This window comes from Lontra canadensis, unplaced genomic scaffold (assembly GCF_010015895.1).
Source record: "Lontra canadensis isolate GAN:19392208 unplaced genomic scaffold, GSC_riverotter_1.0 scaffold70, whole genome shotgun sequence".
Lineage (NCBI taxonomy): Eukaryota > Metazoa > Chordata > Mammalia > Carnivora > Mustelidae > Lontra > Lontra canadensis.
In genome coordinates, this window is record NW_022631064.1 from 9,720,550 (window position 1) to 9,745,681 (window position 25,132).

At 34.1% G+C, this 25,132-nt stretch overlaps 1 long non-coding RNA gene across 1 annotated transcript in view; it reads left to right on the forward strand.

Annotated features, from left to right (window-relative positions):
- LOC116881031 overlaps positions 1 to 25,132 on the forward strand; it is an 877,038-nt gene that overhangs the window by 96,043 nt on the left and 755,863 nt on the right. The gene's annotated exons all lie outside the window — the stretch shown is intronic.

A 25,132-nucleotide genomic window follows, 5' to 3' on the forward strand; every position in this document is an offset into this window, starting at 1 on the left:
TTAGTAGGATGTCTTTTAACCTCCATGTATTTGTGCAACTTCCAAATTTTCTCTTGTGATTGAGTTCCAGTTTTAAAGCACTGTGGCCTGAAAATATCCATGGTATAATCTCAGTCTTTTGTAGCAGTTAAGATCTGATTTGTGACCCAGTATGTGATCTTTTCTAGAGAATCTTCCATGTACACTTGAGAAGAACGTGTATTCTGCTGCTTTTGGATGAAATGCTCTGAATATATCTGTGAAGTCTATCTGGTCCAGTGTGTCATTCAAAGCTCTTTTATTCCTTGTTGATCTTCTGCTTAGATGATCTGTCCATTGCTGTGAGTTGGGTGTTAAATTCCCCTACTATTATTGTATTATTCATCAGTGTGTTTCTTCAATTTGGTTATTAATTGGCTTATATATTTGGCTGCTCCCAGGTTAGGGGCATAAATATTTACAATTGTTAGATCATCTTTTCAAATAAACTATTTTATTATGATATAGCGTCCTTCTTCATCTCTTATTGCAGTCTTTGGTTTAAAATCTACTTTGTCTGATATAAGGATTGTTACCCCAGCTTTCCTTTGATGTCCATTAGCATGATAAATGGTTCTCCACCCTCTCACCTTCAATCTGGAGGTGTCTTTGGGTCAAACAGAGAGCATATGGATGGGTCTTGCTTTTTTTATTCAATCTGATACCCTGTGTCTTTTGATTGTGGCATTTAGCATATTTTCATTCAGAGTAACTATTGATGGATGGATTTTTTTTTTTTTAATCCTATCTGATACCCTGTGTCCTCCTGGATTTGAATGCCTATTTCATTCCTCAGATTAGGGAAATTCTCAGCTATAATTTGTTCAAATAAACCTTCTGCCCCTCTCTCCCTCTCTTCATCTTCTGGGACCTCTATTATCCAGATATTATTTCACTTTATGGATTGGCTGAGTTCTTGAGGTTTTCCTGTGTGATCCAGTAGTTGTCTTTGTCTCCTCAGCTCCTTATTTTCCGTCATTGTATCTTCTGTATTACTGAATCTCTCTTCTATCTCACTTATCCTCACTTTTAAAGCCTCCATTTGGTGCTGCATCATGGTAATTACATTTTTAGTTGCAGTCTGACTGGATTTTAGTTCTTTTAGTGCTTTTTACAAGTCCAGCTAGTATTGTTATAATTCTTTTAATTTCTAGTTCAGACATCTGACCTCTGGCACTGAGTACTACCTCCTGTTCTTTCTTTTGGCGTGGATTTCTCTGTCTTGTCATTTTGTCCAGAAAATAATAGAAGAAAGAGAAAGGATAACAATAACAGCAACAGAAAAATAAAAACAAGATATCCCAGGGGAAAAAAAGAAGAAGAAGAAGAAGAAGAAGAAGAAGAACTCAAACAGGAAACAAAACAGAACAAAACAAAACAAAACAAAATTAGATCCTGGGTATGTTTTTTGTCTGTTTGTTAAAAGAAACTGGATCCCAAATGGGAAAGAAAGAAAAACATATTGTATGTATATTTGTTTTTTGCATATGTATATATGGAAAAATAAGATAAAATACAATGAAAGATCTAAAATAAAACATATGCATGAGTATATATAAGAATAAAAATTTTCAAAAGAATTGAAAAAATAAGAGAATAACTGAAAATATAATACTGACTATATTTATAATATTAAATATTAAATTAAATATTAATCTAAATATTTAAATTAACATTCAAATTAAAATTACTATTTTATTATATAATTATATAATAATTAAAATATAATATATTTATATATGATGTATGATATAATATATAAATATAATAATCATATAATTATATAATAATTAATAAATTAATATTTAGATTAAAATTTAATTTTAAAATTAATTAAAATAATATTAAATTAAATATTAAAATATAATACTGACTAAAGAATAACATGCGTGCACACACACACACATACACGCACACACATGCACACACACAATGCTATATATCCTTTTCCCCAAGGCCTGAATCTTTGCAGTTCTCTATAATCAGTAAACTTGGTGCTAGCCAGTTGTTTCTGCAGGTCTTCTGTGGGAGGAGCTTGTTGTATTGCTTCTCAGGTGCTCTTGCCCTTGTAGAAATGTGTCTCCCTTGCCATCAGGGCTGGGCTCAGGGTAAGCAGCTCAGGATTCCACTATGTGGTGCTGTTTTGCTCCCTAAATGCTTTTATCACTGATGTTTAGGATGGACATCCTCTCTCTAGCACCAGAGCTGAAAGTTCAGGCCCCCCACTCTTCAATGAGCCCTCAAAAACTAGCAGTCACACTTGACTCCCTGGTTTCTGTCTGAAGTCTGTGTTCACCCAACCTGGGATTGAATATTTTTATTTCAGGCACACAACTTAGTTTCAAGCCTACAGATTTTACAGCCTCCTATGGTGTGGACTGGCACTATTCTTCCTAGGGGGAAAAAGGGGTGTGTCAGGCCAGGTTTGTCTTTTGCTGGACACCTAGCAGGAGAGCAGCTGCATGACTGTGCAGCAGTTCACAGTTTATGGTAACCCAGACCAGAAAGTCAGTGCCTAGACTCACTGTTTTCATCTGGCTTCCCCACTCTGTTGCCTGGGAACTCTGCCACACTCATACACCCCCATTCTTCTTATAACCCTGCGGATCCTGAGACCATGCTGTCCCACTTGGGATTCTGCCCTGCTTTGTCACCTGAGCACCTTTAAGCCAGGGATGTGTCCCACTATAACAAATTTCTAAAAGTTCCAATTTTGCGCTCTCCTGCTTATAATACTTTGCAGTAGCCTCCTTAAGCTGGCTCCCTCTCCTCTGCTGAATCCACTAATATATTGCCCTGGATTCAAGTCTCTGCAGTTCCTACCTTCCAAAAAGTGGTTGCTTTTCTATTTGTAGAATTGCAGTGTTTCTTTTCTCAGATCTCTGATTGATTTCACAGGTATTCAGAATGATTTGACAACTATGTAGCTGAATTCCAGGGACCAGATGAACTTAGAGTCCCTTACTCATCCACCATCTTAACTCCTCCCCCACTCTTTTTATTTCTGTTTGTTGTACAGAGAAGTGTACTTGAAAAATATTGGGAGTTATAAAGTTTTTTTTTTTCCTTGTAATTCTTTCTACTTGTTTATATTAAAGGGTTAAAGTCTGTCTGGCTTGCAGGAGGATAAATGCCTTCATTATGATTGCAGAACATGCCTGAGAAAAGACTGAAATGGGAGCAGTGGAGCTAGAAGTGTTGCTTGGGACAGCTGATTTGTCATTGATACCTAATATATCAAGGCAGGCAGGAACTATGCATGCCTTCAGGAAAATCTGAGCTGGCCACAAAATTGTTAATGAAATGAGTCTTTTTATACATTGATATGCAGTGGTAAATTGTAGTAATTATAATGTAATTCATTAGAAAATTTTGTCAGTTCTGGTATACTGTCTTTTGAATTAAAGTGCCATAAGATATACTTTTAAAATGTTACTGTATATTTCTTCAATGTTGTATTTATAATATCCGGCACTTTAATTGTATTTTGAAACCACAGAGAGATTTTGATGAAGCACGTTCATTAGGATGAATTAATTATACATGCAATAACCATGAAACAGGTGTTTGGCTGTAAGAAGGGTATTTAATAAAAAAAAAAAAAAAGATCCTAAACTAGTATTTCATAGTCTATCCTTATTTATGGGCTCTCTCACAGAATAAAAATGATGGTTAATTAATAAAAAATTATGACTAAACACTTAGATCCTCTTTTGGTAAATGCTCTTTATAGATGAAAGCTGGTATATTTATAGTATAAAACAATACTTGTATTTATGTATTCTTAAAAAGTTTCAGTTTTTACATTTTATTCAATTTCATTGTGCTCAAAATAATCGGAGTTAAGTGTTCTTGCACTGAAAGACCTAAAAATTGCCTGAAATAGTCTTGGACATATAGATATAGCTAATAAATCTAATCTAAAACATATGATTGTGTAGGTTAAATTTGCATTTCTCGGTTCGTTACATATTTGTGCCCTCAAACTTTTAAGATTCTCTCATTGAATCAATCCTTTCTTATAGGATTTGGAGTCACCTTTCTTACTATTACCTTTAACAGGCACAAATTTCAAACATTCTGGAGTAGGTAAGTAATCAGGTACATCATTTCTCTGGAAAGTTCAAATGTTTGCAAATTACAGCAGGTAGTGACAGGTTATAAGAAAGAAAACAGCTTTTCTCAGCTTTTAATGTAAAAGGCCCTCTCATAATCTTTGCATAAATTTAGAATTACCATATTTAAATTCAGATGAGGAGGATCTTGTAAATGTCCAGAGCACATAGCTGATGGCTCTGTATTCAGAGTCCCACATTTTACTGCCAAGAGATTTTGCAGATGTTGGCCCTGGCAGTGAATCACAAAGAATAATTGCTTCTGGGACCCCTTAGTGTTTGAGTTCTAAAATGGTACTCTTCCTCTAATGTTCACAGTTCATGGAGAAGCAACAGGAGGAGCTGGCATTGCAGTGAGTCAGGAAGATTAAGTCTGTAGCTAGTTCAGCCATGTATCAGCTGAAGCTTTCCTTTATGTCTGATCTTTCTTCTAAATATTATACCTATGAGAACATGAGCACACACACCACTGTTCTACAAGTACATATAACATATTTGTGTGTTAAAACATGAGAATACATGCAAAAACTCATCCCAATAAGCTTCAAGAGCTGGAGCTGGCCCTATTTATATCCTTTGAAAATTTTCTCAACCACTTTGTTTGGCATATATTAGTTAAGTGCTAGATGCTTGAAACACTTGGTTTTATTTAATTATGTTATTTTGTAACAAGTTTTGATCTTCAGATTTTTGTAATCTTAGTAATAGTGCACATATTCTTACCAGCACGTTTACAGCATGCTATTTCCCCCAAAAGAAAATGCACAGGTCATTCTATTCTGTGGGGATGCTTTTCTTGTGGAGGAGATAAGAGAGGAGTTCTTCTAATAACTTTTCCTGCTGAATAGAATGACCTAGATTTGTTGTATACTGGCAAAGCTGCTAGAGGATATTTTTACGTTGCCATTTTGTCCTCAAGAGTTATCTAACTGATTTCACCATATGAAATCCCTTTCAAGTCTGTCTTCTGACAATGTGGATATGCTATTCGATTTGTAGTATCAGAAAGCTGGAAGGCAAGAGGTAAGAGTTAGCTGAAAATAGGAGATAAGAGTTCATATTTCTCCTGACCATTAAAAAATAAAAAATCTACCCAGGAAAGGAAATTTAGTAAGATCTCTTCTTGTCACACTCATTATTTTATAGGAACTATTTTAATTATTATAAAATACCTTTTTTAAAAAAAATCTTGAATTACCATGACAGTCTCCAGTTTGAAAAAAGACAAAACAATGTGAATGATGTAAAAATAAGTTCTAACCTTGCCCTAGCTGCATACAATTGCCTTCTAACGTCTTGATGAAATGAAACATCTTTATTTCATACTTAATTTCCAATGGACTGATTGTCATATGTGATGCTTAATTTGTCCCTGTTTGTACCTAATTAATAGATATAATAAGTGTATTCACCAAGTTTTGCAAGTGAGCTGTACAAGAACATATGTCAAGCTACTCAGTTTCCTTGGTAAACCATTATTCGTGATTTGTGTATCTGGTAGTTAACTGAAAGACAATCTTTTTTAAAGCATAAAACTCCTGTTAATACCAAATGCAAATTTTCAGGCAAGCAGTACATAGTTATTTAATTCAGTGCTGTAGTATTCTGTTAACTAGAATAAAGTAATGGATTTCGGTTTGAAGCTATTAAATCTACTCACCTGTCTGAATTCCTCTCAGCTCACTAACTGGGTTATGCAATTTTACTGGTGTGTTTTACTAGGAAAGGACTCAATAAATTCCCAATCTATCTTTAAAACTCTGTACCTTAGAACAAGTTGATCTCTTTCACCATAGAGAAGAGTAAACCTATTCACTCGTTGGCCTATATAGCACCTCTAAGCACACTTAGAGATATTAAATCCAATGTATAAACACTTAGAAATGGAGAAATACATTCATGAAGCAAGAGATCGCTGGTTTTAACATTTCCAAATGTTAACTTGGACAAAAAGACTCTGACCTCTGTCTCTCTCTCTACACTGTATCCTTATCAACAACTGTAATGTCATCATACATAGAAGAGAGGTCTAACATAACCACATAGCTAGATAGCTAAAGCTATGTCTATAACTATTGATATTGATATATTTGTATATATTACACAGAACATTAATATCCTGACAATTACTTTGCACAGAATATTTTGTTTTATTTTATTGATTTGAAAATTAGTAAGAATAAAAACAAGAATGAAAGAAAGTATAAAATGGGCCTAAATAAATGATGCTAAAGGCATAAAGACATTTTTAAAACATTGTTCATGAGACCATAGCACCTACATTGTACTTTTCCCTGTTCTTCTAGCTAGCAATAGTCAATATCACCAAATACCTAAACTTTTTATGGTATTTAAAAGTTCAAGTCGTGCATAGTTTTTGTTTTTGTTGTTGCTTTGTGAACCACAGGGGATTTATCATTTGATTTTAACTAGTATGCTTTTTGTATATTATATTTCTTTATTTCTTAGAGAGGGAAAGAGCACCCAAGTAGTACAGGGGAGTGGCAGAGTGGCAGAGGAAAAGGGAGAGAATTTTAAGCAGACTCCACACCTAGTTCAGAGCCCGACTAAGGGCTTGATCTCATGACCCTGAGATCATGAACGCAGTCAAAATCAATTGGTGGATGCTTACTAACTGAGCCACCCAGGCACCCCTGTCATTTGATTTTAAAAGACCATGGGGCATAAAGAAATCATGTTTTTTCTTCCTTTCAACATCCATGGAAATTGGTATTTGAGAAGACATTATCATTAGCAGCACGTATCTATTGAGATTCTACTTTCTGTTGTGTTTTGGTGCTGGGTTACAATGTGGTATAAGACATGACTTTTATCTGGAAAGGTAAACATTTAGGTTGGAAAGTTATATTCTTCCTTTGGTGATTTTTGAGTGATTTTACTACATTGTTTTCTGTGTGCTACTAATGTCCTAGTCTTTAATGTTCAGAAGAAAATAAATCACTTAGTTATCTAATATAATCAAACATATTTTTTAATTTTTTTGAATTCCAAAAACCATGAAAGACACAGAAAAATGTGGAATATTTCAAAAATTCATTGCAATAATATATGAAATATTAATTTCCTAAGAGAAAATTGAATAAACTTTTTATTTATAAGAAATATTTTCTATTTTTAATATAGTTATGTATAACTATGTTGTGATATATGTATATATAATTTAATGTTCACAAATAATGAATGTTAAAAATCACTAATTAACATATCATGTTTTAGAAACAAATAATACATTATATATTCATTAAAATAAATAAATAAAATTAAGTAAACATTAAGGAAAAATGAAATCTTGCGATTTGCTACAAAAATGATGAACCAAGATGCTGAGTGAAATAATTCAGACAGAGAAAGACAAATACTGCATGATTTCACTTACATGTGGGATCTAAACAAAACAAAACAGACTCACAAATACAGAAAACTAACTGGTGGTTGGTGGCAGGGTTTGGGGGTTGCTGTGTGGAGAGATGGATGAAATAGGTGAAGGGGATTAAGAGATACAAGCTTCCAGTTATAAAATAAATAAGTTACAGGGATATATAGTAGTACAACATAAGGAATATAGTCACTAATATTATAATAAGTTTGCATGTTAAGAAATAGTAACTAGATTCATTATGGTATCACTTTTTAGAATTATATAAATGTCTAATCACTATGTGGTATACCTGAAACTAATATAATATTATGTGTCAACTATACTCCAAGTTTATTAATTAATAAATAGTTGTATTTAATAAAAAAATTACCTGATGTTCTAAACATAATTGTAATTCTTGAAATTGTGATTTTGTTCCCCAGAGAAGAGATTCTCAAAAAAAAGGAAAAAAAAAAAAAAGACAAAGGGAAAAAAATGAGCATAGAATTGTCTCTTCCCATACAAACATTTGTGTGTGTGTAAATTGTGTGCATAAAACAAATAAAATGCATATATATGTAGTTTTAGTGACTGATTCATTAATACGTCTTTTCTTTTCTTTTTAATTATTTTTATTAACATATAATGTATTATTTGCCCCAGGAGTACAGGTCTTTGATCATCTGGCTTACACATTTCACGCACTCACCATAGCACAGACCCTCCCCAACGTCTATAATTCAACCACCCTATCCCTATTCCTCCACCCCCCAGCAACCCTCAGTTTGTTTTGTGAGATTAAGAGTCTCTTATAGTTTGTCTCCTTCCCAATCCCATCTTGTTTCATTTTTTCCTTCCATACCCTCCAAACCCCCTGCCCTGCCTTTCAAATTCCTCATATCAGAGAGATCATATGACAATTTTCTTTCTCTGATTGACTTACTTTACTCAGCATAATACCCTCTAGTTCCATCCATGTCATTGCAAATGGCAAGATTTAATTTCTTTTGATGGCTGCATAGAATTCCATTGTATATATAAACCACATCTTCTTTATCCAGTCATCTGTTGATGGACATCTAGGTTCTTTCCATAGTTTTCCATAGTTTGGTTATTGTGGACAGTGCTGCTATAAACATTCCGGTGCATTTTTCCTGTGCATCACTACATTTGTATCTTTAGGGTAAATACCCAGTAGTGCAGATGCTGGGTCATAGGGTAGTTCTATTTTCATCTTCTTGAGGAATCTCCATGTTATTTTTCAGAGGGGCTGCATCAACTTGCATTCCCAACAGCAGTGTAGGAGGATTCCCCTTTCTCCCCATACTCACCAACATCTATCATTTCCTGACTGGTTAATGTTAGCCGTTCTGACTGGTGTGAGGTGGTATCTCATTGTGGTTTTGATTTGTATTTCCCTGATGCTGAGTGCTGTTGAGCACTTTTTCATGTGTCTATTAGCCATTTGGATGTCTTCTTTGTAGAAATGTCTGTTCATGTCTTCTGCCCATTTCTTGATTCGGTTATTTGTTCTTTGGGTGTTGAGTTTCATAAGTTCTTTATACATTTTGGATACTAGCCCTTTATCTGATATATCATTTGTGAATATCTTCTCCCATTCTGTTGGGAGTTGACTTTTGGTTTTGTTGACTGTTCCTTTGTTGTGCAAAAGCTTTGGATCTTGATGAAGTCCCAGTAGTTCATTTTTGCCCTTGCTTCCCTTGCCTTTGGCGATGTTTCTAGGAAGAAGTGGCTGTGGCTGAGGTTGAAGAGGTTGCTGCCTGTGTTCTCCTCAAGGATTTTGATGGATTCCTGTCTCACATTGAGGTCTTTCATCCATTTTGAGTCTATTTTTGTGTGTGGTGTAAGGAAATGGTCCAGTTTCATTCTTCTGCATGTGGTGTCCAATTTTCCCAAAACAATTTTTTGAAGAGACTGTCTTTTTCCCATTGGATATTCTTTCCCACTTTGTCAAAGATTAGTTGACCATAGAGTGGAGGGTCCATTTCTGGTCTTTCTATTCTGTCCCATTGATCTATGTGTCTGTTTTTGTGCCAGTACCATACCATCTTGATGATGACAGCCTTATAATAGAACTTGAAATCAGGAATTGCGAAGCAACCAACTTTGGCTTTCTTTTCAACATTCCTCTGGCTATTCAGGGTCTTTTCTGGTTCCATATAAATTGTAGGATTATTTGTTCCATTTCTTTGAAAAAAAATTGATGGTATTTTCATAAGGATTGCATTAAATGTGTAGACTACGTTAGATAGCACAGACATTTCACAATATTTGTTCTTCCAATCCATGAGCATGGAACGTTTTTCAATTTCTTTGTGTCTTCCTCAATTTCTTTCATGAGTATACTATAGTTTCCTGAGTACAGATTCTTTGCCTTTTTGGTTAGGTTTATTCCTAGATATCTTATGGTTTTGGGCATAAATACATATTTTCTAAGTTATGCACTGAACTTACTCATTTGTTTCACACAAAATTTATCAGAAACATAGACTTTGTTAGAAGGTAAAAATTGACATGAAACCTAGTACTCTATCTATAGAGCTTACAAACTAGCTACCCATAAACATTGTCTGATAATTGACATTTGACTCTCTGTGCCCTCTTTGAAGTAATTTTATTATCACAGTTCTGCAGTGTTTAGAACTCTGAGAACATCACAACTTATCCTGGTATCCTTGTTCATGTTTCTGCTGGAAAGACTACTTCTTGCTGAGTAATTATCCCCAAATATCAGTGATATAAAACAAAATTTTGAAATTTTCTTTGCACACCATGTCCAGTGTGGGTGGCCAAGGAGGCCCCAATCATTTCCCATGCCACAGTGAGATAGAGTCATGGCAAATCACACACTGACTCCCAAAGAGTTCACTAGGAGGTGACACATGTCACTTTCCCTCATGTTATATTAACCCATCAAATCACTTGGACAGACCTATTTTCAAAGGAATAGAAAACCAATATCTTGCCATGAGCCCAGAAGAAGAAAGCTGAATTGCTTTGATAACCAGCTATTACAGCTAACTTATCCACCTATCACCTATGGATTGTACTCATGGAAATGTATTCTGTGATACCTATTTTTTGACAATCCCTCCTAGCTTAGTTTTATTCTCTCCCTTCAAAATATTTCAGCTGTGTTCTTTGAACTCCATTCCTATGTAAACAACCTTAACCTCATCCCAAATTCTTCATCTTCCTTCTTAGCTAAAATCTGATTCTCTAGAAAACGTCTTGTCCTGAAACTATCATGGCTATTCACTGCTGTTTTTCACATCATGACAACTGAAAATATATTTTTTATCATCATTATGTAACTTCCAAACAATAGCTTTATTAAGATTGAAAGATTTGTTGAAACAAACACATAGGGATGCCTGTGTGGCTCAGATGGTTAAGCATCTGGCTTCAGCTCATGTCATGATCTTGGGGTCCTAGGATTGAGCCCAATGTTGGGCTCCCTGCTTAGCTAAAAGTCTGCTTCTCCCTCTCCCTCTACTCCCCACTTGTGCTTACCTTTTCTCTCTCTCAAATAAATAAATAAATTCTTAAAAAAAAAAACACATAAAGTTACAAAATCAAACCAAAAATAGTAACAATGTCAAAACAACAATAACCATACAACAATGAAAACTCAACTCTACATATTTGAGTGTTTTGTCACTTTCTATCCTTCACTAATGTCAGCTGATGATCTTCTCCCACCTGGGTCAGTCTTTTTCCCCAGCTCGCTCTTTCTTTCTTTCTTTCTTTCTTTCTTTCTTTCTTTCTTTCTTTCTTTCTTTCTTTCAAGGATTGTCTTTATTTTATTTGAGAGAGATAAAGAGTGTGAGTGTGAGTGGGGTGGAGGGGACAGAGGGAGATGGAGTATCGCAAGCAGACTCCATACCGAGTGGAGTCTCACAACTCTGAGCTCATGTTGAGTTGAAACTACGAGTCTGATACCCAACCGCATGAGCCACCCAAACACTCCATCCCAACTATGTACACTAGGTTGACTTCAGTAGCCCTGATATACATCTGCTTTCTCCCAAAAGTTTGGTTCCCTCTTCTACTCAATTTGTATTCTCTCTATTCTAGAGCATTTTAATTTTCCTTGATAGTACCCTCAAATGATTTGTCTTTCTTTTCTTGTACCATATGGAAAATTTTAACCCCAGTGTCGTATGGAAATTTGCCTTCTCTACTCGTAGTTTAGGACTCTAAACATTTGTTTCCAATTCTTGGTTCTTCTTTGCTTTATCTACCAATCCTTTTGTGTGATATTTATCAGCTATCTTGCATTTTCTCCCATTAGCTATGTCAAATCTTTCTAAGTCCTCAAACCTCTACCCCATCTTTTTCCCATTTCTACTTTCCTTCTCATCACATGACCCTACTTTCTCTTCAAAAATAAAATGGAGACCAGACTCATTATTAGAAATAAAGGTACTTTTTAAATTCATCTTTGCTTCCCGCCGTCTGTTAAAGTAAAAGTTAAATGGAAGTCATTCATCTAGGATTATTTCTTACATGTGTAACTATGGATTATATAAGCATTTTGTCCATAGCATCTTCAAACCTTTCTTCAGGCCATTCTATTAGCAATTTACCCATGGGAAAGAGCATTTAATTTACAAAATCCTATTTTTCTTAGCACTGTGCTTTCTAGCAACTACCATTGCTTCTCTTTCCTTCATTTCAGTTTCTTAGAATCATCTGTTCTCATTCTCTCTCTAATTTCTGACTTTTCATTTCTTACTGTATTCATGTAACCTATCTTTCTGGAATCCGTCAGTTTAACTAATGGTATTTTTGTCGTGGTAGCAAAATCCTCCCCCTACCCAAATCCAATAGCCCTGATTGTTCATTACCTCCTTATTACCATGCCATCCATTGCTCTGGGAACATCTTTCCTGATGGTCTTCCTATGTCTCTAACTCCACTTCCTAGTTTTTCCTTCATGAAATACGCTTTCTCTAACTATTGTTGAATTTGTTCAGCTCCAGAGTTGTATTCCATATCTTCTATTCTTCCTCCACACTCAAGGAAGTAATGTAAATGTCCAGGCTATTCTTGCCCCTTCATATATGCATATACCAATTTGTTTTAAGCCTACATTTCACATTCTAACCTGTCTTATGAAATCCAAATTTATTTAAAAGTTTTCTAGGAATTTCCACTTAAACCTTCTATCATCTCCTCTAACATAAATAAATCTGAACTCACTCTTTTCTTCCAAAATATTTTTCCTGGCTCCCTCTTGTGTTGAATGAAATCATCCTCCAAGCTTGAGTCCGCAATTCTTTTTTCATCTTCTATATTCAACTAATATCAGATATATTAAAATTGCTAATATCTCATATATTCAGTTCACTTCCCTTCTTCCTCAGAGCCACTAACTCAATTCAGGACTTTATAATTTCCTATAGGTTTTCATATTTGCTTTGTTACCTGACTTGTCCCTCCTCTTTACAAGTTGTTCTCCACACTGCTGCTAAAATTGCCTTTGCGAAGGCAAATCTAATAACATCATCCTATATGTAAAATCCTTAGGCATCCCAAACTCCACAATAAAGTTCCAGTTTTTTGCAGATTAAAGTCCTTTGTGATTCTGATTTCTGTTGAACTCTTCAACATCAGCTTTTACAACATTTCCTTTGAAATTAATGTTTCATTCGTACAAACTTGCTTTTTATTTTAATCAGTGAAACCCTTTCCCAGGCTTCTTCTATTATGCATTATAACTATTACCTGAGATTCATTTCCCATTGCTTCTTCACGCCTGTTCTGTCACCATTGAGTTAATTCTTGTTCACCCTTCAGGAATCCTACCCAGATATTCCTATTTGGGTTAGTTTTCATTCCCCTTTGCTCTACTGACTTTCCCTTCGAGCTCCATAATTCCACTTGTAAGCTTTCAGAGGATATGAACAGTGTCTAATTCAGGTTTATATCCCTGGCACTCAGCACAATGTCTATTGGTACACAATAATCACTGCTATTTGCTGTTGAACAAAAAGTTAGGGAACTTAGTCCTTTTAACTTAATGTGTTTCCTCTTTTTCAAGAAAAGAAGTTTTAGCAACTATTTTCTTTGGAGAAGGTTTTATAGTTAGCCATGTTAACAAGATATAAACACAGGATTTCAGAAAGCCTATTACTAAAGAGGCTATATAAAAAGTCCAACAACTAGACAATATTTTCTTAAATAGGGAAATTATTCTAAAGTGAGAGAGTACATGAACTTTCTCAAAAGAAAAAGGCTGTATGTAAAAGGTGGGAAATAAGGGAGAGACAAAATTCATTAGTCACTGATGCTTTTTCCTCTGTTTTACCGCTATATTAGGTTTATTCATGTAACTTCCCTGAACATTTGTTAATTCATTAAATTTCTAGTCCTGCATTCCCTTTTAATAGTAAACTTCATCCAGTACACTATCATAAAACTTTGGCCAGCCTGGACATTTACAAAGACAAGTTAAAACTGGAAAACGATGTTGAATTCCCTAGTAAAGCCCATTAAAGAAACTCTCTGTTCATCAAAATAGCCAAACATTTTGATGTTTGCTACCATTAAAAATCAGGCACACATTGCAGTAGGATGCAGACATGGAAAAACCAGTGCCTACTCAAGTTCTGTTGAGTAAGGGAGAGAGTCCCTTAAATAGAACACCATGGTTTATTAATGTGTAACTCCATGTTTTACTCTTGTATCCCTACTGCCTAACATGGCACTCTGCACATTCAGTCCCCTTAATCATTTTTTGTATCTTAGTGGAAAAACACAAAAGTAGAAACTTGTAGGGCTAGAGATTTGTATAATGTACTGAAGGACTGTAATTCAAAATCAGTGCATTCTTTCTAGGGGGATATAGAAGGATTAAGAAAAACTATGACATAAGGAATTTTAGTATGTTCACTTTTCTGTGGAATCTGGAATTTAAAAAAAAAAAATGTTCCCCTTCCATTTCTCTCTCTCTTTCCATGTATCTAAAAATCAAATTCCTTACCACACAATAAATTATTTTTATTTCAAAAACTGTATATTAGAAATTTATTATAAATCTTTGTCATAATAAAATGAGCAAGTAGTAACTATATGGATAATTATTTTTAATAAGCCAAATAAAATTAGAGTAGAAAAATGGCATTAACTGTATTCTTTCTAAGCATTCTTTCTAGCTCTATTCTTTTTTAGCATTAACTTTATTTATAAAAGAGCAAACAAAAGATAAGTGAGGAAATTCCCGGAGGTTACTAAACTACTAAGTGTGGAGCCTGGATTCATAACTAAGTGTGACTAACTCCAAAGTCCATACCCTGGGTTTTATTCTGAAATATAAGCCTATAAGTCATTGAGTGTGACTTTGTCAGTGAGCTCAGGTCACTTAAATGAGCACAGGGTCAGCTGTCTGCATTTGAGTACCTGAGGTCGGCCTTTAAATTCTTGCAGACTTTTCAACAAATAGTTCTGTAAGAGTTAGATGTTAATATGTCAAGAAACCAAAATAAACCTCAGTGTGTACATCACACTATATACCAAAATACTCAACGTGTACACCATACCATATTACCTCAAAATTTATCATAGAACTGGTTTCTAGAAGAAAACAGGAAAAAAATCAGGATGACCTTAGATTAGACAAATAATTTTATATGTGACACCAAAAGCGCATTCCCAGTAGGACACCTAGCACATCCCATCCTAGGAAATATGGTAAAGTGGACCTTATTAAAATTTAAAATTTAAAATTCTGCTTTGTGAAAGAGACTATTAAGGAAATGAAAAGATTAACCATGATATGGGTGAAAGTATTTGCAAATCATATTTCTTACATAGGACTTGTCTCCAGAATATATAAAGATTTCTCAACACTTAACAATAAGAGAATAAACTACCCTCTAAAAATGGGCAAAAGATTAATCAGACACCTCTTTCAAAAAGATATATAGAGAACAAATAAGCATATGAAAAGATGCTCAACAAAATTAATCATATAAATGCATATCAAGTCAGTAATAAAATACCACTACACATCTATTAGAGTGTCTACAATTAAAAACAAACAAACAAACAAAATATGGCAACAGCAAATGCTGGTAAGGATACAGAGCTAATGAAATTCTCCCATGTTGCTAGTAGAAATGCAAAATGGTCCAGCCACTTTGGAAGACAGTTTGTCAGTTTCTTATAAATCTAAAGATTTACCTACCACATGACACAATAGTTCCATGCCTTGCTATTAAGAGAAGTATAAACTCACATTCAATCAATATGACCTGTCCATGAATGTTTATGGCAACTTTTTCCATAATTGTCCAAAACTGTAACTAACCCACATATACTTCTCACCATGGACTAGGTAAATAAATCTGTGGTACAGGTATACAAAGGAATTCTCCACGACAGTAAAATTGACAGACTGTTGATTTATATAAATACATTTTTAAGTGAGAGAAGCAAAATATTGAGAGCTGCAAATTGCACACTTCCATTCATGTGACACTCTTAAAAAACCAAAACTGTGGGAAGGAAAACAGACGAGTATTTGCCAGTAGCTGAGGGAAGAGGTTGTTCATAAAGGTGTACACAGAGACATTCTGTAGATGTGAAACTATTCTATTTGGAACTGTAGTAGTGGACTCTATTCATTTGCCAAATCCATATATCTGTACAGCACAAAAAGCCAAATTTGTATATGCAAATTAAAAAAATAAATCAAGAATATAGGAGGAAAGATGGGATCCAGACTGTGACAAATGACTCTAATCTCAAAAGTGAATCATACAACCACACTGAATGGGATGAGGGAGAAAGGAGCTGACCTAAGTAACTTTAAATATTGTGTTTGACTGAATATTCCAAAGCTAAATACATATTTAAAAACAAAACAGTACAGAAACACTATACCATAGTTGATAAATTTGTTTCTCAAAGGGGTGTAGTTTGGAAATTGTGAAACTAATTTGATGTATATTAGAGGTGAACAAATTAATAAATACATTGCAAATAATGAGAACTAGTATTCTCTCCATTGGATAAAGAAACTACAAATAAGGAAATAGGATGGCTAGAAAAAACTGTCATGCTGAATTAGTATTGGAGGTATTAAAATGGACCCATATTTTTAAAATTTACATATGGATGTGTATGTGTATCCATGACTTAGTAAACATGCTTTTATATCCTGGGTCTATACAACAACAAATGCTAGAAACATATACCTAGCACCCAGATCTTGGAATCTAAAAACTATCTTTTATTAAAAAAAAAAAAAAAAAGCTTCAGAGTTTCTTGGAAGTCTGGTTACATCTAGGGGTAAAGCAGAGGAAATGCCAGATAAGCTGGATCAGAAAAAATATAAAATGAGTCTGGAGAACCTTGTGATTTCAGAAAGTAGAGCAATGGAAAAGTACATATTTATATCATATATTGTATACTCTATATTTATAATATATATGTATATGCCAATATATGTGAAGCACACATATCAAAAGGACACAGGAGCCAAAATGGAAGAGCAATTAATGACTAAAGTTAGCACAACTTGATCAGTAAAATAAATAACCACATAATTGGATTATAATCCAAAAACTAAATATACCCAAAATTATATAAATAAGTATATACATAAATAAGTGTGAAAGTCACAACTCTTCCTTACTGAACTCTAGTTCATGACCGTAGAATGAATGAGAAAATAGAATGTCACTGTTACGATGTCATAGTAAAATTAGTACAGGAAAAATCCTCTCATGGATTCGGAGATGTGTGGGTGAAAATTCACATGGAAACTGGTGATTTATGTATTCTTACATTCTCTTCCCTAAATACTTCATAATTACAAAAGAAAAAATAGTGAGTCTTAAGAGGAGAATCCTAGCAAGGACCACTTTGGAGATCAAAGTTAATTTTATCAGAACTCATACTAGTATTATATGCAAAGTACGGCATGATGTACAATGTCATGCACTGAGAAGGGCATGTCACCTCAGTGGTTCCTTCCCAATAATTCAGTCAAATCATGAGAAAATATCACACTTTCCCAAATTAAGTTACATTCTCAAAATTTATTGACGAGTGCTGTTTAATAGAGTCATGGTCATGAAGAAAATGATAGATTGAGTAAATGCCACTAACTGGAGAAATCCATGGTAACTAAATACAATGGATCATCCTGGGCTGGATCTTAGAGCAATAATAACAACAAGAAAATGCGGTACATTCCTGGAGAAACTGGTGAAATCCAAATAAGTTTTCTACTTTTGCTAATAGTATCGTATCAAGGTTATTTTCTTGGTTTTGATAAATGGGCTGTAGTTATATATAAGATGTACATGGGGAAGCTGGCAGGAAGTTGTAGAAGTCTTTGCACTATTTTTGCAACTCCGTTATAAAGCTAAAATTAGCTTAAAGATTTAAAAAACTCTCAAAGTTTTAAAGTACCCACTCCTTGCCCTTCCAACCTCCTGGATTCATTGAGAATCTTCACATTCTTTTTTTTTTTTTTTCAAGATTTTATTTATTTATTTGACAGACAGAGATCACAGGTAGGCAGAGAGGCAGGCAGATAGAGAAAGGGAAACAGGCTCCCTGCTGAGCAGAAAGCCCGACGTGGGGCTTGATCCCAGGACTCTGGGATCATGACCTGAGCTGAAGGCAGAGGCTTTAACCCACTGAGCCACCCAGGTGCCCCTAGAATCTTCACATTCTTCTGTGAATTATGAAACAAATGTTGCCCTAGCAATCAATTACCTCTGTACTGTATATTTGTCTTTTAATGGTACCCACTTGTCATGTAGCTCAGTTAAATAACAATTGTTTTATAACATGGAAGTATAACTGGGTAGAATCTGCAATGAAACTTTCTTGCAACTTTCTGTTCTGTTAGAGAAAGACACAGCTTCAGAGGATGCTTGCTTCAAGTCATGGCATGCCTGGTGATGCCTACAAAAACTGTAAATTTTATAGCAACCTAATGCTTCCTAACACACTCTATTCTTGCTTTCTGAAGGTATATCTTTCAGTTGTTTTTTGATTACTCGGTGGAGGTAGAAGCTTCACAGGTGTTTGATTCAGTGGCTGATGTGTCTATTCTTTGAGAACACAATTGGCAGCTTTACAGTCAGTGTTCTTAAATGATCAGTGGAGCTCAAACTAGATCCCTTGTTTTATGCAGCTCTTTTGTGAAGACTTCAATATGTGTGGCAGCTGAAAAAAATATCATATATAATGAGTCCTAAACTTTAAATCTAGTGAAGTCTAATTGCCCCTCTTTGGAATCGTGTTGCCACTGACTACAACAGCACTTTTGTGGTACCTTACATAAGCAGAATGAATTTGAATTAGACTATCTTAATCGCATTGAGAAACCAGAGTGGAGGACATTTATATTCTTTTAGCAGAGATATTACTTGCTGCTCAAACTTGAATGCCTGTTACTTTTAAGGGTTTGCCTTCTTTTTTTTTTTTTCTTTTTTGGCAAAACCAAAATTTCTGACAGTATGCTAATATCTCTGGCTATTACAGCTTTTGCATTAAGATTGACAATGTCTGAACAATTCAGAATTGCTTGATGTGTGTGTAGAGCCAACTTTGTAGCATATACACCACTGTTAAAATTCAGCTTTTATAGGCACTTAGCAGCACCCCCTCTCTCACTGCTTTTAACACTAAGAGCAAGACTCATGTCCAGCTCCTGACACACAGCAAGAGAATATTTCCTTTTGGGGTCAAAAGAGGATATGAGGGAAGCAATAAAATAAAATGGAAAAAGACATGTATTAAGAATAAGATCACAGGATATAGTACATAGTTCTCCAGTACTTGGCTTTTTATCTGTGGGGAAGTCATTTTAATGTCCTTAATCTCAATTACTTTCCTTATAAAATACTAATAATAAGAACTGTCCTCTTTACATCATAGGGTTGTGATATTAATGACTTCAGAAGTGTCACTATGTACAATGAAAAGTTCCAAATATATTTCAGTTAATATTGCTCTAGTTTTGTTTTGAATTGATATAGCTATGGCTTCTAAGTTCTCATCCTGGTAATTTTATCAAGAATTCCTGAATGCCCAAAGTTTCTGAGGCAGTAATACCAGGTGGCAATCAAATAAAATTACTCTCATTTATTACTGAAATTCAATGTATCTAGCAGTCTACTGAGTACAAGAAACCTAAGTTTTATATCATTTAGAGCTGGATTTTTCTCTAGAGTTTTTTTAATGCAAAGGTTAGAGAGTCACTTTGAATACTAAACTTCACACCGGCTTGCAGTGAGACTCATTTTGGGACTATATATCATAACAAGGAGAGAGTTCAACTTATACATCATCCTTGTTTTAGCAATAGTCTCTTTCTTTGGATATGGATTTAAAAATCATTTCTATGAGACGTTCCTTGTGTATCTTTTCTAAAATTACAATCATTTTCATCACCCCTGACATGTATTTTTCCCTTCCTGGCTTTATTTTCCTCCTTAGCACCTAAAATTATTTCACATACTGTATGTTGTATTCATTTATCTTCTTTAATATCTGTTGGCCTACTAAAGTGTAAATTCTGGGAGGTAATGTAGTTTAGTCTATCTTCTTTACGATTATATCTTCAGCATCCACAATGATGCCTCACATAGTAACCTCCCAAAATATTTATTTAATAAATGATAAAGTTAAAAAAAAAAGTTTGTATCTGTTTTTCTATTTCCATTTTTCTCCCCTAACTAAACATGTCAAATATCACTACGTGCTATTAGGAATCTTAATTAAAAAAAAAAAATTGAATTTGAATTTACACTTTTGGTCTTATTTAATATTTTGTGTAAAGAGTGTTAATATATTTATTACCTTTGTGGAGCACCTGGGTATCTCAGTCAGTTAAATATCTGACTCTTGATTTCTGGTTAGGTCATGATCTCAGGATAGTGAGATTGAACCCCACGTTGGTCTTCATACTCAGTGCAAAGTCTACTTTAGATTCCCTTTCCTCCCTCTTGTTCGGCCCCTCCCCATGCTCAAGCTCTTTCTAAATAAATAAATAAAAATCATATATATAAACAAATAAACAATATTACAAAAAAACAATGCACTGCTTAATGCAATGGTGAGAATACATATACTGAATCTTTGACCATCTGCTATATACATTTTAGAAGGAATGGTATGTATGTTTAGAAAGAATGTCTTAGAGGAAGTGTTAACTATACTACCTATAAATACCCTTCTAACTCTAAGATTCTATGATTTTATTATCCTGCTATGCTCTCTAAAATACACTCAAGTGGATCTTTTACAAATCAAATGCATTCTTGGCTAGATGACTAAAGTCAACAGTGTAAAATACATATCTTGTAAGTCTGAAATGATTTCAAGAATGGATATTTTGATTATAAGAACATTTCAGTGCTAATTTAAAAATCTGCATATATTATAATATCCTTCTTTGTGTGGTATGTGTATAGTATGTGCATGAATTCTATTTATTTTGGCCTGCTATACATAGTGGAATAATTGAATTTGAGAAATAGCCTCTTTCTTCTAGATTTTTTTCACTAACTTTGCAAAAAAAAAAAAAAATTTGTGATGATCAAATAATTGTATCAAAATTTAAGAACATCAAATAATTGTTTGAAAATCGTGCTTTACCAAGTTAACTTTTGCTACTTTTCTGTGTACGGAAGATTAGATATTATAAAACCTTAAATTTGCAAATGGCAAAATTAATTATAATAAAATAATTATGTAGTGCTTGAGCTTTATATATATTTCTTCATTATTTGTGTATACTGCTTAAATCTGCACTTATCAAATATATATTTTCTTATCATTTCCTATCACATTTTGATTATTTGCATAGTTACAGTTTGTTTTATTCAGTTTTAATTGTTTGATTTTCTGGTAATTGGGTGAATTTTTCTTTGTTTCAGTTTTAAAATAGATTTCAACTAATTTGATAATATTTATTTGAAAATAACTCTCTGGTAGTTTGAGCTCCAACATGAGGTGGGGAATTTTTTTTCTAGGTTGTGATTAATTTTATAACTGTGTACTGATTATTCATCAGAATTAAACCCTACTCTGCTCTCACTGGTTCTTCTATTGTAGTAGTCCTTAAATCTGCACATTAGAATCTACGGAGGAAGGTTAGAAACAGTGATCTCAAAACCCATGTTGCACAAATTAAGTCATGATTTCTCATGAGTTGGGATCCAACACAAAGTTCATTTTTCGCTTTTAACTCCCCCAGGATTGACAAGTATTAGCCTTCATCCTTTGTTGACTTTGTCAACAAAGTTACTAAAAGACATTTCTTTTGCAATTCCAACCTGAAAGATGTCCAATAATTAAATTCCCAGTCCGTTCATATATCCTGACATATGTTGTTTCCTAATCAGTATTAGGAAAGCACCAAAATCTCAGCTTATTAGAATGGAGACTAAATAATATATTCTCAAAGATAGCTTTGTTTTTCTTTTAGGTTCTCCAGATTGTTTTCTTCCTGTCATCTTCAGGATTGTTAACAAGTGATGTGAACTATAAGGTTACTTAACTCTGATAGGTATGAGTTATTATGTAGATCATACCTTCTTCTATTTTTTTTAGCAGTAGTTTTATTCACTTTATGTATTTTGTATTTCATATTTAAAATCTTTAAAATATGACTTGGTAGATTTTTAAAATATCAGAAGAGAAAATAAAAATTACACAATGTAGGTGACATTAGAAGAAAAAAAAAGGGGAGTGGCGACTGCTGAAAATACACTTAGAAATATGCAGTATGAGTTAGAGAAAAGTCATGTGAAAGGAAAATGAGTTTTAAAACATTAGAAAAAATTATGAAGACAGACAAAAGAGAACCAACATAAGCATATTTAATGACCCTGAAAAAATATTACATAGATAAACAGAAATTAAAGGAAAATTAAGAAACCCTACAAAAAAAATAAAGGCACAATCTACAGATTGAAATGGCATGCCATTTCCCCAGAAAAATATTAATAAAGAAAATTCAACACAGCACAAATTATTGTTATTAAAGAGCAATTCTATGGACATCCAAGCCATTTTTTTTCTTCTTTCGAATTTTTATTTAAATTCCAATTAGTTAACCTACAGTGAAATATTAGTTTCAGGTGTAGAATTTAGTCATTTATCACTTCCATACAATATACAGTACTCATCACAAGTGCCCTCCTTAATCCCCATCACCCATTTATCCCAACCTCTTACTCACTTCCCCTCCACAAACCTCATTTCTTTTCTTTATTTTTTTGCCTATGTTCATCTGTTTTGTTTCTTAAATTCCATATATGAGTGAAATCATATAATATTTGTCTTTCTTTGATGGATTTTGCTTAGTATAATACTCTCTAGCTCCACCCAAGTCACTGTAAATGTCAAGATTCCATTCTTTTTTCATGGCTGAGTAATGGTTCAGTGTGTGTGTGTGTGTGTTTGCATACCACATCTTCTTTAACCATTCATCAGTTGATGGACATTTGGACTCTTTCCATAGTTTGGTTATTGTTAATAATGTTGCTGTGAGGGGCGCCTGGGTGGCTCAGTGGGTTAAGCCGCTGCCTTCGGCTCAGGTCATGATCTCAGGGTCCTGGGATCGAGCCCCGCATCGGGCTCTCTGCTCAGCGGGGAGCCTGCTTCCTCCTCTCTCTCTGCCTGCCTCTCTGCCTGCTTGTGATCTCTCTCTGTAAAATAAATAAATAAAATCTTTAAAAAAAAAAAAAAAAAAAAAAAATAATGTTGCTGTGATTATTGAGATGCAGGTAACCCTTTGAATCAGTATTTTTGTAATCTTTGGGCAAATAACTAGTAGTGCAATTGCTGAACCATAGGATGGTTTGTTTTTGTTTTTGTTTTTTAACTTTTTGAGGAGCTTCCATACTGTCATCCAGAGTGTCTGCACCAGGTTGCTTTCTCATCAACAGTGTAAAAGAGTTCCCCATTTCTCTGCATCCTCGACAACAGTTATTGTTTCTTGTGTTATTCTGACTGGTGTGAGGTGACCTCTTGTTTTTGTTTTTTGTTTTTAATTCTTATTTATTGATTTATTTGAGAAGGAGGGGCAAGAAGGAGAGAGCAAGCACATAAAAGTGAGGGATTGGGTCAGAGGGAGAGGGAGAAGTGGCTCCGCACTTGAGCAGGAAACCAGAAGCAGTGCTTGATCCTAGGACCCCAGGATTCCAGAACCCTAGGATCCCAGAACCCTGGGATCCCAGAACCCTGGAACCATGACCTGTGCTGAAGGCAGACACTTAACTGGCTGAGCCATTCGGGCACCCCTCTCATGGTTTTGATTTATAGTTCCCTAATGATAAGTGATAGATAAGACCTTAATATGAGAATTCTGATTGTCCATGAATCCTCTGAAATTGTAAATTTGTATGCATTTTTTTATATTTATTTTTTCCTTAGGGGAAGGAAATATACATATTGTTAGGTTCTGAATGAATTCTGTGACCTTCAAAGGAGTGAACAGTATTGGGGCTAGGTGATCTTTGAATGCATTACATTCTAGAAAGTTGGTTTTCTAGCTCCCAGGATGCTTGCAAGGATCAGATGAGAAAATGTGTCTGAAAGGATGTACGGACTATAAATACTACACAAATATGTCATGAAAATCATAGTTTCATATGGGAGAAGTCAATTATAAGAAATATGTATATTTGGTGATTTAAAATAGAAGAAACATTGTAGTCTTGGGGATAAAAAGATTGTGGTATTAAAAAGGGCAGATTTGCTTAAGGAAGACTGGCAAAAGTTGGGAGTCATGAACAATATTTTAAAGCTAATGATGAGACAATTCATTTGTCCCCAGGAAGCTCTCCTGCTAAAGATAGGTTGCAGAATTTTAAAAGTGACAGTTTATTTTTAAAAATAAACCTACAACCTGTTAGATGGCTATTTTTTAAAAAGGCTACTCTTTTCATGTAAAAGAAAATAATACAAAATATTGTTTAATAATGGAAAATAAATACAAGATAAATAAAATAGAACATAGTCATCTTTAAAGAATGAGAAGCCTTCAAGCATATTTGAAAATGAGACCTCAAATTGAATTTATAACTGGGTTTATATTGAACCTTTAATCACAGTAACCGATGCATGAACTTAGGGAAAAAAAGGTTATTTCTATTTAGCATTAATAGAGCAGTCATATAGGATTTGGTCAATTGTATGCATCTTAAAAATGGTTTTCAAACATTTTGATTCATCTTCTTGACAACAGCCCCATAAAAATGACAATCTAGACATTTAAAAAAAAAAACATAAAAAATGTATCTCCTTAACTTCGTGACTATGTTTGAAAGTAACATATTTTTTAAAAATTTTTGTAGATCCAAGGGTATGTGGAAACAGGCTGAGCATATAATCTATGGTTATCCCTAGTGATCATAAATTAGTGAGTTTAATCAGAAATGTTTCATTATAAAAACTTACACTTCATTTGTATGATGAAAAGTAAAACTGATAACAACGGGATAGACTCTTGAGCTTCATTAAAATGTCTTGAGTTAATCTAAATATTCTTTGATAATAGTTTTTAATGTTAGCTGAGATATATAGTTGACCTGCCTTTTGTTGGGGGAAAGGAGGTCATAGA